Source organism: Ambystoma mexicanum, chromosome 10 (genome assembly GCF_040938575.1).
Source record: "Ambystoma mexicanum isolate Mex_15411 chromosome 10, UKY_AmexF1_1, whole genome shotgun sequence".
Taxonomy (NCBI): domain Eukaryota; kingdom Metazoa; phylum Chordata; class Amphibia; order Caudata; family Ambystomatidae; genus Ambystoma; species Ambystoma mexicanum.
In genome coordinates, this window is record NC_090932.1 from 632,396,735 (window position 1) to 632,409,952 (window position 13,218).

Consider the following 13,218-nt stretch of genomic DNA (forward strand, 5'->3'; position numbering starts at 1 on the left):
AAGTAAATAAGAGTAGGCATTCTTCCTTGCCGAGGGCCAGGCCCATTGTCCATGCACCAGACATATATCACTATTTGTTGTGCTTACATTTGGACACTTTGGAAAAATAAAACAAAACACTGATTTGCAAAACCATGCTTTCAGGTCCTTGCTGATGCTCCTTGCACAGGTTTGGTGTAATTCAGTACAGCACTTGAGGCTGTAGCCGCAAGTAGAATATTTCTTCCCATTCAAACTAGGGGTTCAGCCATGTTGCATGTCCCAATAATGAAATCAGAGTACACGATTATTGAATAAGTGCAGGGCGATAGAATGGGTACATCACTGCACTTCATCTAGAACTGTAAGCAGATTACCCTGCTGCTGCTGATGGGGTTCATTTGTGAAGGTGCCCTTCCTTCTTCAAGTGTTAGGTTTCAAATAGGAGAGTGAGCCCTGTTCACCTTAGCTCTGGGTTATTCAATAAGTAACTGTTGTCATAATGAAGCAGTCTTCAAAACTGTTCTTGACGGTATATTTATTGTTAGAAGTGAACCGACACGTGATTCAGCTCTATAGGGTCTTTCTCAAGGCATGTGGATTATGAGCCAGTCATTAATGCGAGGTTGTGGAAATGAGTCCAGCATCCAATTCCAATATCCTGTCCCATTATAGTCACAAATAAGGGTGGTTGATGATTTCAAGGGGTGGTGTGGTGATCACTTGGGCACCTGGTTCAGCGTGCTTGGTAATTATCTGCTGATTAGCATTGTCTCGGAGTGTATGCAATGATAGTCACGGCAATCAATTGATGCAATCCTGTGCAGCAGTTCGGGCTGTAGCCACAGACAGAATTTAAGCCACGGGCAGAATCATTTTGACCATTCAAACCTATCCCGATTTTGAAAAACGTCACCACATAGCCAGTCCCTGGTGGCTATGCACACTTTAACTCCATTACTGGTCCCTCGTGGTCATGGCCAGTAGCCAGATTATCCCAGTCATGGCCTTTGGCCATGACTATGACAATTTGGCCACTGCCTCTGGCCATGGGCCATCACCCGGACAATCTGGCCACTACCCAGGCCCGAGTAATGAAATCAGAGTACACGATTATCAAATAATTACAGGGCGATAGAATGGGTAGATCACTGCACTTCATCTAGAACTTTAAACAGATTACCCTGCTGCTGGTAATGGAGTTCCTTTGAGAATGTGCCCTTACTTCTTCAACTGTTAGGGTTCAATTAGGAGAGTCAGCCCTGTTCACCTCAGCTCTGGGTTATTCAATAAGTAACTGTTGTCATAATGAAGCAGTCTTCAAAACTGTTCTTGACGGTATATTTATTGTTAGAAGTGAACCGACACGTGATTCAGCTCTATAGGGTCTTTCTCAAGACATGTGGATTATGAGCCAGTCATTAATGCGAGGTTGTGGAAATGAGTCCAGCATCCAATTCCAATATCCTGTCCCATTATAGTCACAAATAAGGGTGGTTGATGATTTCAAGGGGTGGTGTGGTGATCACTTGGGCACCTGGTTCAGCGTGCTTGGTAATTATCTGCTGATTAGCATTGTCTCGGAGTGTATGCAATGATAGTCACGGCAATCAATTGATGCAATCCTGTGCAGCAGTTCGGGCTGTAGCCACAGACAGAATTTAAGCCACGGGCAGAATCATTTTGACCATTCAAACCTATCCCGATTTTGAAAAACGTCACCACATAGCCAGTCCCTGGTGGCTATGCACACTTTAACTCCATTACTGGTCCCTCGTGGTCATGGCCAGTAGCCAGATTATCCCAGTCATGGCCTTTGGCCATGACTATGACAATTTGGCCACTGCCTCTGGCCATGGGCCATCACCCGGACAATCTGGCCACTACCCAGGCCCGAGTAATGAAACCAGAGTACACGATTATCAAATAATTACAGGGCGATAGAATGGGTAGATCACTGCACTTCATCTAGAGCTTTAAACAGATTACCCTGCTGCTGGTAATGGAGTTCCTTTGAGAATGTGCCCTTACTTCTTCAACTGTTAGGGTTCAATTAGGAGAGTCAGCCCTGTTCACCTCAGCTCTGGGTTATTCAATCAGTAACTGTTGTCATAATGACGCAGTCTTCAAAACTATTCTTGATGGTATATTTATTGATAGAAGTCAGCCGACTCGTGATTCGACTCTACAGGGTCTTTCTCTAGGCATGTGGATTATGGGCTTTGCTGCAAGGTTGTGTAAATGAGCCTGGCATCCAGTTCCAATATCTTGTCCCACTATAGTCACAAATACGGGTGTTTAGTCATTTCAAGGGGTGGCCTGGTGACCTTAATTACTGTTAAGTATCTGCTGATTAGCATTGTCACGTAGTGTATGCAGCGATAGTCACAGCAATCTATCGATGCATTCCTGTGCAGCAGTTTGGGCTGTAGCCACAGACAGACTTTGAGCCACAGATAGAATCTTTTTGACCATGCAAACCTATCCCGATTTTGAAAATGGCACCACATAGCCAGTTCCTGGTGGCCATATCCACTTCAACCGCATTGCCAGTTCCTCGTGTTCATAGCCAGTAGCCAGATTATCTGAGTTATGGCCTTTGGCCATGATTATGGCAATCTGGCCACTGCCCCTGGCCACAGGCCATCACTCGGACAATCTGGCCACTACCCATGTCTACCGGCTATACCTCAGTCACCAAAGGTATATCATTATTTTTTGTACCTACATTATGGCAGCTTTCAAAAAATAAAACATGGACACATTTGCAAAACCATGCTTTCAAGTCCTTGCCAATGCTCCTTACACAACTTTCCTGCAAATCCATCCATGTTTTATTTTTTAAAAAGTGTCAAAATGTACGTACATAAAATAGTCATATAACTTAGCTCTGAGTTGACAAAATCCATTCAGACTTTGCAAAGAAATCCAAGGTTTGAGCTATAATCGTTCTAAAGTCTTTTGTGCACCTTCATCAAATGGCAAAAAAGTTATAACCCATCTAAAAATGTTGAAAACCCCCTCTAATTTCACCCCATCTTCACAAAATCCCACTAAACTTTGCAAAAACATTAAAATCTGGGTCATAAATCTTTTTGCAAACGTTTGTGCAGATTCGTAAAACGGCACCAAATGTATGTATTTCAAATATTTTAGGACCCCCGTGTAATTGTGTTCCCGCTTGGCAAAACAGCACCAAACTTTGTAGAACCATTCAAAGGCATGTCTAGAATGATATCACAAAATGTGATTCAATTTCATTAGGTGGCGCCAAAGTAATACGCTATCCACAAACTGCTTTTCACCAACCCTGTGAGTTTAGGGCACTTTAGGAAAATTCATGTTATGGATGGGATCACACAGAATAAGTCTGAGTCCAAATAACCGAACTAACTCAGGAAGATGTCAAAGTACTGTTTTATTAACAATTTTCCAAAACAGGGAGTTACAACGAACATCAACGGACATACACTCGATTTCTCTCAGCGACCTTTTCACAAAACAAAGATTATATATAAAAAATACGTCAGTGGTGACGTCATGCTATGTGGCAACTAATGAAACACCTACTAGGGATCGGGAATGGCTTCAGGGGAACATCTAAGTACATTATCTATAGAAACTAGGGTTATGATTGGCTGCCCACTGTCAGGTGGAAGACATATGACTACCTCTAAAACATGTCATCTTCAGAAACATTTTATACACAGTTTCTCATTGGTTTTCAAACTATAAGGTCCTTCATTTTGTTGGACAACTACAATTGGTTGGCGCGCTTGTGCCATGTCTGGAACATTCGGTTGACTTAGCAGCGCGTAAGCCCAGACCCGGTTACAAGGAGATAGAGCATAACACTACCTCCCCACCTAATTAGCCCCAGCATCTCTATCACCCAAGCAAAAGTATCCTTGTATTTAGAATACATGGGAGTGCGGTCACTCACTATCGTGTTCTGGGACTCCATATCCAAACTCTATTTTCATCTTTGGCTCACGTGAAAGGAGTCCACAATTTGGTCCATTTTGCAGGTTCTAAATGTCTTAAATGAATAAAATGTGGCACTCTTGGTGTTTTTTCCTTGCACCCTCACAAGGTATGATTGATCCGTCGCACAATCACTCCTTTCCAGAATAGATAGCTGACCTTGGCTGCTTCAGTCTTGACTCCAGGCCAGACAACTTTGTCATGCATCTCCACAATTCAACTTATTCTTGCTGCAACATTTTCTTCCATGGGTTCTGGCTTACTAAAATTCATGATACTGATGTCCAGCTTCTATACAATGGTGGCTTTAGCTGCACTCTATTTACTACATATAGCCAGCTTCTATGATGACTTTGTCTACTTGCATTTCAGGGTCTGCACAATTATTGAAAGGTTGATTCTCTGCAGCATTTTGTGCATGATTAATCTTCTTTTTCTTATTTTAAATGTTCACTTGATTCTTTACTTCATCGCAGGATCCATACATCTTCTTCAGCCAGTATCCCGAGGCGTCGTTCATACTCTTTTATGACATCAAAGGCTTCTTTTCTTTTCTCCTTCTTATATTGCTTCAGAGAGTTTGTCCTTCAAATTTTCGTCCCTTCGGGGATACATTAGATAGGGTTGTCCCAATTGGTATCTTCTTTCGAACAAACGTTGCAGTATTGGCACAACTGGTGGTTCCAAACACGGCACAATCTCAGGCTTCCAACATATAGGAGGTAGGGGCGCAGGCTTTCCTACAGAGGCGTGGAGCTGCTCCTCTACACCTGTAATGCAAAAATATGTATAGATCCACCAGAACATCTAACATGTTCACGAACATCACAGGGCTGTCCCTGAACAGTTAGCGGAAATCAGAGATGAACAACAACTGGGTTTTTTGGGCTTTTATAGCCATATCTCATCCCATTATATTTTTTAATATGTTTCACCATGATGTTTGTGGACAATGGGTGCTGTCCACGAATCCAACATGGCAGGCGTTTCCCAAAAATATGACGCACCTCACGCTTTTCACCATAGTGGGCGTGTGCGATGTCCGTGGATATCACGCTGTCCTCAGGGCTAATCGGAGGCCTGTCCGTGGAGCAAACAGGGAAGTGGGTCTGCAGACTGAGCCCAGATATGACTACTTTTTTTTAACCTACTTTTCATCCATTTTAAAGAAAACTACTGAATGGATTTACACCATATTTACAAAAACACAATTATGAGACCAAGCCACCACTCCTGTTGCACATTTGTTGAAAATGCATCCAGCAGTTTAGGCTAAAGGTGTAAGCAACATTTTTTTTATGTGGCATCTATGGGAAAATACACACATTTCCACCCCCCCTCCCACATGAACCCTCGCCAAACTTCACAGAATCAATCAGACGGGCCCATATACTTTTCAAAGTTTCATGAGGATTCAGGGGGCGATGAATGGGTGAAGTGAGTAAGCCACCAAAAAAGTGCTCTTCCTATGGTTTGAGAAACTTAACCATAACTGCCTGGCTGCTTCCACATTCCGTGTAACATATATGTGCCTCTTCAGCATATTGGGAGAGTGGGGTTTAGATTCCCCAATGGCAAGAGGTACCATTGAGTATTCTCTGTGTGTTGCCTCCACACTTGACTGGCTGCAGATCATAACCCTGAACGGGGCTTAATGTGGTAATGATTTCTCATCTGAAGCTGGGTAATAGGCTCAGAGGGATAATGGTGTCTGGGAAAGTTACCCTCTTGGTGATGTCAACACTGGAAGAGGCATATGCGCTTGGTGCCAGGCTACCCTCTTTCCCCATGGTCACAATCCTTTAAAAAGTGTATACTGAGATAACTTCTGCCCGGTAAAAGTTGCTCATGATTTCTTTGAGAGACACGGACAGGCATATGGGCCATGGAGCAGAACACAATCTTCTGCAAACAATATATGGACTAGTGCATAGAGGCTTGCCAGAGACACAAACATTCAAAAATAGAAGCTCAGACATAAAAAGTGGTAATCACATGAATGGAGGGGATCATGGCAGAATTAGATGAGCACCATGACATGGCTGCCTGAGCCTGTGGACTCAGAATGGAGGCCTCTTATGTCACCGATCTATGTTATGCATATTTACTGTTAGGGTTGATTCGTATTATGTTGGACTATTCCCAAACGAATTCCTTTTTACTTCAGCAATGCCACCACAAAATTTGGGACAGGAAGCAGGCATTTTGATATTTATATTTAGCTTTATTTAAAGCAATACATCAAGGACTTAAAGGTGGCGTTTTAGCTTTCAGAGCTGGAAAATGGACCACAATGATACAAATGAATACAACCAGTGTGTCTAGAGAAAGTAAAATGTAACCTGCCTGATTTTGTTTCAATAACATTTTTGTTACATATAAAATATCCACATTTCTTTTTAATAATCACATCATCATCCATACATAGAAAAACAAATTTGAATTGCACTCTAGCAAATTGATTGTCATTTTTTGACATGTTTTGGTTTAACTTTTGCAAAACCTTCACTTTACATTATACAATTATATCTACTGTAGCCCACGTCCACCAGTTCTCATAAAATGTTGTTTGTGGCGTGAGCGGGTGCTGCTGGTAAGACACTCCTGGGCCGTTATTTGTGCTGCATAACTGTTTTCTGGTGCCCCCCTGCCCTCCTGCTCATTGCTCCCTTGTAGTGTATCCCCGTGTTGGTTTCCTGCCGGCCGGCCCACCCTCTCCCTGATTAGCTCTCCCTTCCTACTTCCAGGCCCTCCCTGGGCACCCCCCCCACCCGGCAGCCCCACTGCCATGGTGGCTCCCTATTAGTGTCTGCAAGTGTCCGCAGGGGGGGACGCCAGCTGCCAGTCCCCTCATTCCTGATTCCTGATTCCCTTGCCTACCCTCCCTTCCACTGCAAGTGGGCTTTCGTCGTGCATTGAAATCTGACTGCCTTAATATCAAAAAATTGCATTGTGAAATCTGGGACTTTTCCCACTATTTAGAATTCTTAAACTTAGGTGGGTTGTCCACCGTGTGTTTAAATTGTGACTGTCTTAATATCATAAATTGCAATGTGAAATCTTGAAATGTTCCCACTATTTAGGATTCTCAAACTTAGGTGGGTTTTCCTCTGTGTGTTTAAATTGTGACTGTCTTAATATCAAAAATTGCATTGTGAAATCTGGGACTTTTCCCACTATTTAGGATTCTCAAACTTAGGTGGGTTTTCCACTGCGTGTTTAAATTGTGACTGTCTTAATATCAAAAATTGCATTGTGAAATCCTGGACTTTTCCCACTATTTAGGATACTCAAACTTAGGTGGATTTTCCAGCGTGTGTTTAAATTGTGACTGTCTTAATATCAAAAATGCATTGTGAAATCTTGGACTTTGCCACTATTTAGGATTCTCAAACTCAGGTGGTTTTTCCACAAGGTGTTAAATGTTCTTTTACTATCTCTTAATCCTTAGTGTCCTCTATCTCGTTGCCCAAATTGCCTGCCTCTCGCTGTCCTGTCTGCCTGCTCTAGCTGTCCTGTCTAGTTCTCCCCTCTATCCCCCTCCTCTACCCTCTCCCACCTACCCTATGGTGCTCTCTATCTCTCCTATGTTCTCCAACTGCTTCTCTATTGACTATCCGGCTCTCCTCACCATATCGGGTAGGAAGAAGTTTAAAAAGGACATCCTGGTCTCCAACCCAGGCCTCCCTATCGCTGATCCCTACACCAGTGCTTCACCCAAGGAAACTGTCAACGACATCCTCTTCTTTGTTCCTTCGCCAGACCTATGGACCCTTCATATGGTCTCTGTGCTCTCTCCTTTCTCTTCCTCTCCCATTAATGGTGGCACCCGGTATGATGCCCTCCTGTCCTCCTTCCATTCCTCTAAGGTCATCATTAATGTTTACTGTAATGGGACCGTCTTAGTCCAAGGCCCTCAGGCCAACCTTCATCGCTTTGATAGACGCTTCCCGTACCTCATCAACTTCCTTTCTTCTCCTGCTGTCCCCTCTCCCCTTTCTATGGCAAATACCTTGCCTCCTCCCTCTGCCTCCTCCTCGGCTACCTTGCCTTCTCCTTCCCTCTCTGCCCCCTGTCTCACTCACTCCGTCTACACCTCCGAAGGGCATACCTCTGATTTGTACCCCTCCCTGGAAGTCTTTCAAGGATGGCAACCTTCTCCATATCGCCACTCTTAACTCTCGCTCTGCTGTCAAACACTCCTCTGATATCTGCCGCCTTCCTGAAGATCTTGACCTCGATGTCCTCGGTCTCACCGAGACATGGTTCACGGCTGGCTCTGTCACAAGCTTTGATATGCTCCTACCTGATGGCTACAAGATCCTTTCTGCGCCCAGGGCCAACCGCTCTGGAGGTGGTGTAGCCTTCATCTTAATTGCATGGATTCCTGTCTCTGTCACTCCTACGCAGGCCTACTCCTCTTTTCAATGCCTCGTCTGCAGGCTCTCTCTCTCCGCTTGCCATTCCCTTAATGTGGCCACTATCTATCGGCCACCTGGTCAGATCTCCTCCTTCCTCTCTGAGTGGGCAGACATATCCTCAACACTCTTGGCCTCAACCACTCAACTCCTCTTCTTGGGGACTTCAACATCGACCTCTGTGACTCTCTCTCACTCACTATTCTCTCCTCTGACCAAACTCATTCTGCAGGGCACACTCTGGATGTTATGATCTCCTCAGACCTTCCCCTCTCTCTTCCTCTCTCCACTACTCTCTCCTGGAGTGATCACTGTCTCCTCTCTTCCCACCTCTCCCTCCCTACCCCTCAGGCCAAGCCACCTCGATCACTGCCACTCACCTTCTCGGTCATCCGACCCATGAAGCGTGTGTCAGTTGAGCTTTTGCCACCACTTTCTCTCCCCCCTCCCCCTTTGGCTGACTCTCACCCTGACACTGCCCTCTCCATGCTCCACTCTGCTATATCTGATACTCTTGATATCCTTGCCCCTGTCATGAGAATCCACCTGAAGCCCAAAGCCAAGTGCAACTCCTGGTATGACTCAGACCTCGTCACCCTATAATACAAGTGTACGGTGGCTGAGAGGAAATGACGTGCTTCATGTACATCCTCTGACAAACTGGCCTGCCGCATGCTCCAAAGGCAATACCGGCCCTCTGTTCTATCCAAGAAGAGAGAGCATACCCAAGCCTGTGTCTCTGAGGCATCTAACAACTCAGCTGAACTCTGCAAGGAACTGGCTAATCCTGCCACAGTCTCTACCTCGCCTGTCCCTTCCAAGGCCCTTTGCACGGCACTGGCTTCTCACTTCATCTCTAAAACTCAGGACATCCTGTCCTCACTTTCTTTCTATGCCCTCGCCACGGTGTCCAGTCATAATTTCGAAAACATAATTTCGAAAGTAAAAAAAGTCGAATCAAAAATGTCGAAAAAAAAAATGTCGAATTGTTTTTTTTTTTGATATTTTTTTTTGGGCTCTAGTTTCTGTGAAAAAAATAGGTAAAAATAAAAAAAAGGGGGGTTGGGGGGGAACCCCCCCATTTCGAAAAAAAAACGTCATTAAAAAAAATTCGACATTTTTTTTTTCGACGTTTTTTTTTCGACTTTTTGACTTTCAAATATTTTGTATTCGAAATTATGTCTATGAACCCCTCGCCACCTCTCCTTGATCTTCCTTTGGCCCTTCTGCAGCCACCCCTCCTCCCTCCTTCTCTGCCTTTCGCCTGTTCACCGCTGACGAGGTTTCTAGACAAGTCTGATCTATGAAAGTCACGTTGAAACAGGTTCACGCCTGTTCCTCCAAAACTATCAAGGACCACATAGACTCCCTGGCTCCTGCCATGGCTGATTTCTGCAATCACTCCTTCACCACTGGAGTCTTCCCATCCCCCCTGAAGCACTCCCTTGTGCACCCTCTTCTTAAAAAACCCTCTGCCGACCCCTCCTGCCCAGCTATCACCCAATATCCATCACTCCCTTCCTGGACAAGCTCCGGGAACAGCTGGCCATCTCCCAGCTTAATCTTCACACTGAATCTGTTGGCTGTCTCCATGACCATCAGTCTGGCTTCAGAGGTGCCAGAAGCATAGAAACTGCTCTCCTGAACATCCATGAAGACCTACTCTCAAACCTTGACTCTAACACCCCTTGCGTCCTCATCTTGCTTGATCTCTCCTCTGCCTTTGACACTGTCAACCATGCCATCCTGCTCAACCGTCTCCGTGATAACCTGAGTATCACTGGTCAGGCTCTGGCATGGCTGACCTCCTTCCTCTCGGACAGACTCTCCTAGGTCCAACTTGGGTCCTTCCTCTCTGCTATCTTTTTCTCTACCTGTGGTGTCCCCCAGGGGTCTAACGTCTCTCCATGGTTGTTCAACCAATATCTTGCACTCATTGCACACTGCATCGCCGCTCTCTGTCCCAACTTTCAGTGCTATGCGGATGAAACCCAGCTCATTTTCAGGCTATCCTCTGCCTCCTCTTCTCCCTCCCTCAACTCTGACTGTCTGTCTGCTATCCAGGAGTGGTGTGCCGCCAACGACCTCTGCCTTAATGCCAGTAAGACTGAAATTCTCTTCATAGGCACACCCGCCACCTCCTTTCCTGTAACTCTCTGCCCAGCCTCTCTTGGCCCTCTTCCGGCTCCCACCTGCAAGGCTAAAAACCTTGGGGTCATCTTAAATTCCACACTCTCCTTCCCTCCTCACATCTCGGACATCTCTAAGAAGTCACACTACCAGCTGCACCTCCTCAGAGGTATTCTTCCTTTCCTCACCTTCCCCCAGAAGCTCACCGTCTCCAGAGATCTGGTGCTCTCTAGGTTGGACTATTGTAACAACCTCTTTCTAAATCTGCCTGCTTCTACTCTCCACCCTCTGAAACTTATCCAGAACAGGACTGAGAGACTTGTCCTTGGCCTCAAGCCCAGGGATCGTATCTCTCCAGGACTGAAATCTCTGCACTAGCTCCCAGTGGCTGCGAGGATTAAGTTAAAAATCCTCTGCATCGTTCACAAGGCCTTCGGGGCCTCGGGCCTCAATACCTTCAACTCTCTCTTCCTAAATATCTTCCCTCTCAAGCTCTTCGCTCATCCGCCTCCAACTCCCTCAGGGTCAGTCACTTCTCTAAGCAACGAGTTGGTGGTGGATCTCTTTATTCGGCTGGTGCCTCCCTCTGGAACAGCCTCCTTGCCTCCCTAAAACTTGAGGAGAACCATCTCCGGTTCCAGAAACACCTCAAAACCTTTCTCTTTGCTTCTGCTTTTTCTTCTCCTCTCCTCTGCTGACCTCCTGGCTGTAACCTGAACTGCATTGGCTACCTGAACACCTTCTGACACAGGTCCTTTCCCCTGCTAGCATTGCACGGCCACACTGCCCACCTGGCACCACCGCACTTGGGACTGTTTCTGTATCCCTACAGTCCCCCATACCAACCCTTGACACCTGATGTCTGCACTTACCCTGCACTTGCCACTTGCTGGCTGTTACTTACTTATTGCTATCATCTTCTCATGTAAAGCACTGTCACTTCCCCCTTCCCATGCACTTGTGCGATCTGAATGACACCTGGCCTAGTAGGATCGTTGTCCGTCCTCCCTCTGTTCCCCTCCCTTGCCTCGTCGCGCCTCGAAACATGTGTGTATAGGCGCGTTATAAATGCCATATCATATCATCATATCATATCATATCATATCAATAAAGTTTGAAACACAACAATATGTGGATCTAGCATAATTCACCAATTCTTGTACTGATTAAAATCTAGAATGTTGATCTAGAATGATGAACACAGTCTGTGACAAACTATTTCTTCCTAGCTTTTGCAAATAATTGTAAAGACTTCACTTTTTCATGGTTTCTGTTTTGGGACATCAGGTCCTCACTCACTATCTTCTCGTAACCAGGATCAACCTCACAGTGCCCAAGATTGATGTGTTTATTGTGGCAATAAGACGCGAGGCGGTGGGCCAATACCGGCCCAGGTAATGCCCCCGGGGCAGTAGTTACAGGCCCAAACGTAGCGAGGGCCTTCATGAAGCACCGGGGGCATTACCGTGGGTGGTATTGGCCCGCCGCCGAGGGTCTTATAGCCATTAGTACCTGGGCCCATTCGACCGGGGTACTAATGGCATTTTTTTGTGTTTTGAAACGCTGCAGCGTTTTGAAACAGAAAAAAAAGTTAAATAAAATGGCCACCAGAGAAGGGAAAATGTAGTCCATTTTCCCTTTCCATGGCGGCCATCGGGAGCGGACGCGCTGGGAACAGAAGTGTTTCCAGCGTGTTCACTTCCAAGAAAAAAAGAAAAAAGAAGGTAAGTGGGGTTGGGAGGGATTGGAGGAAGAAATAATAACTTACCTGAGTTCCCGGCAGGGGACGAAGGCAGCCTCCAGCCATGGGGAGGCTCGGAGATGGGATTGCCCCATTTCAAGCCTCCTCATTGGCTAAGGGGCTGCCACGCCCCTTGCTGGGAACAGAGTACCCAGCACGCGCAGGATGCACTGGCGTACAAGGGAATACCTTGTGGTATGGCTCGCAAAAGAGCTAATCCACATGTTGTATTCCCAGTGCGCAGTTTTCAATTATGTTGTTGACTTTGGCAGACACCAACCGAACTACTTTTGATTCTTCATTGCACATTGAAATGTCTAATGCCTATTTTAAATCCAGAATTCCCAAATTGTGGAGAAAGGCTATGTTATGATGATGCTACCTAAGGTCTCAATTTGAACTATACATAACAAAGCACATATTTATTTATTTTGTGTATTTATTTATTTATATAGCGCCATAGGCATCAATGCCCTAAACAACATTAAAAAAAAAACAACAAACACAACTATAACTAAATCTGAAGAAGAACAGTAAAGGAATGCAATGAGATGAGTAATATAAACCTATGACAATACAGTCAATATTATTTCCAGTGCCCCAGTCCTTAATACACATCCTTCGAAAAAATCTGAAGTCCTGTACTTTAACACAACCTTGACCGACTTTAGTGTGTAACCAAGATAGGATTGGTTTCTCAGGTTTCAACCTTCTCTGGCTCATCTGCATTAGTTATGACAATGTTCCTACGGTCCATGATGAACTTTCGTTGGGTAGTATCAGATATCACAGGCATCCTGGACTTGCTAATACAAATGTCCCTCCCATAAGGGCAGTAACCTTTCTTTGAACAAAATTAGCCAAGTTCCTAATCTTGAGGCACCTCCCAGTTGATTTACAGATGCCGATTGCCAATACAATGATATAGCCAGCATCAGAGCAAAAAGAGTCACACTGAGATACACT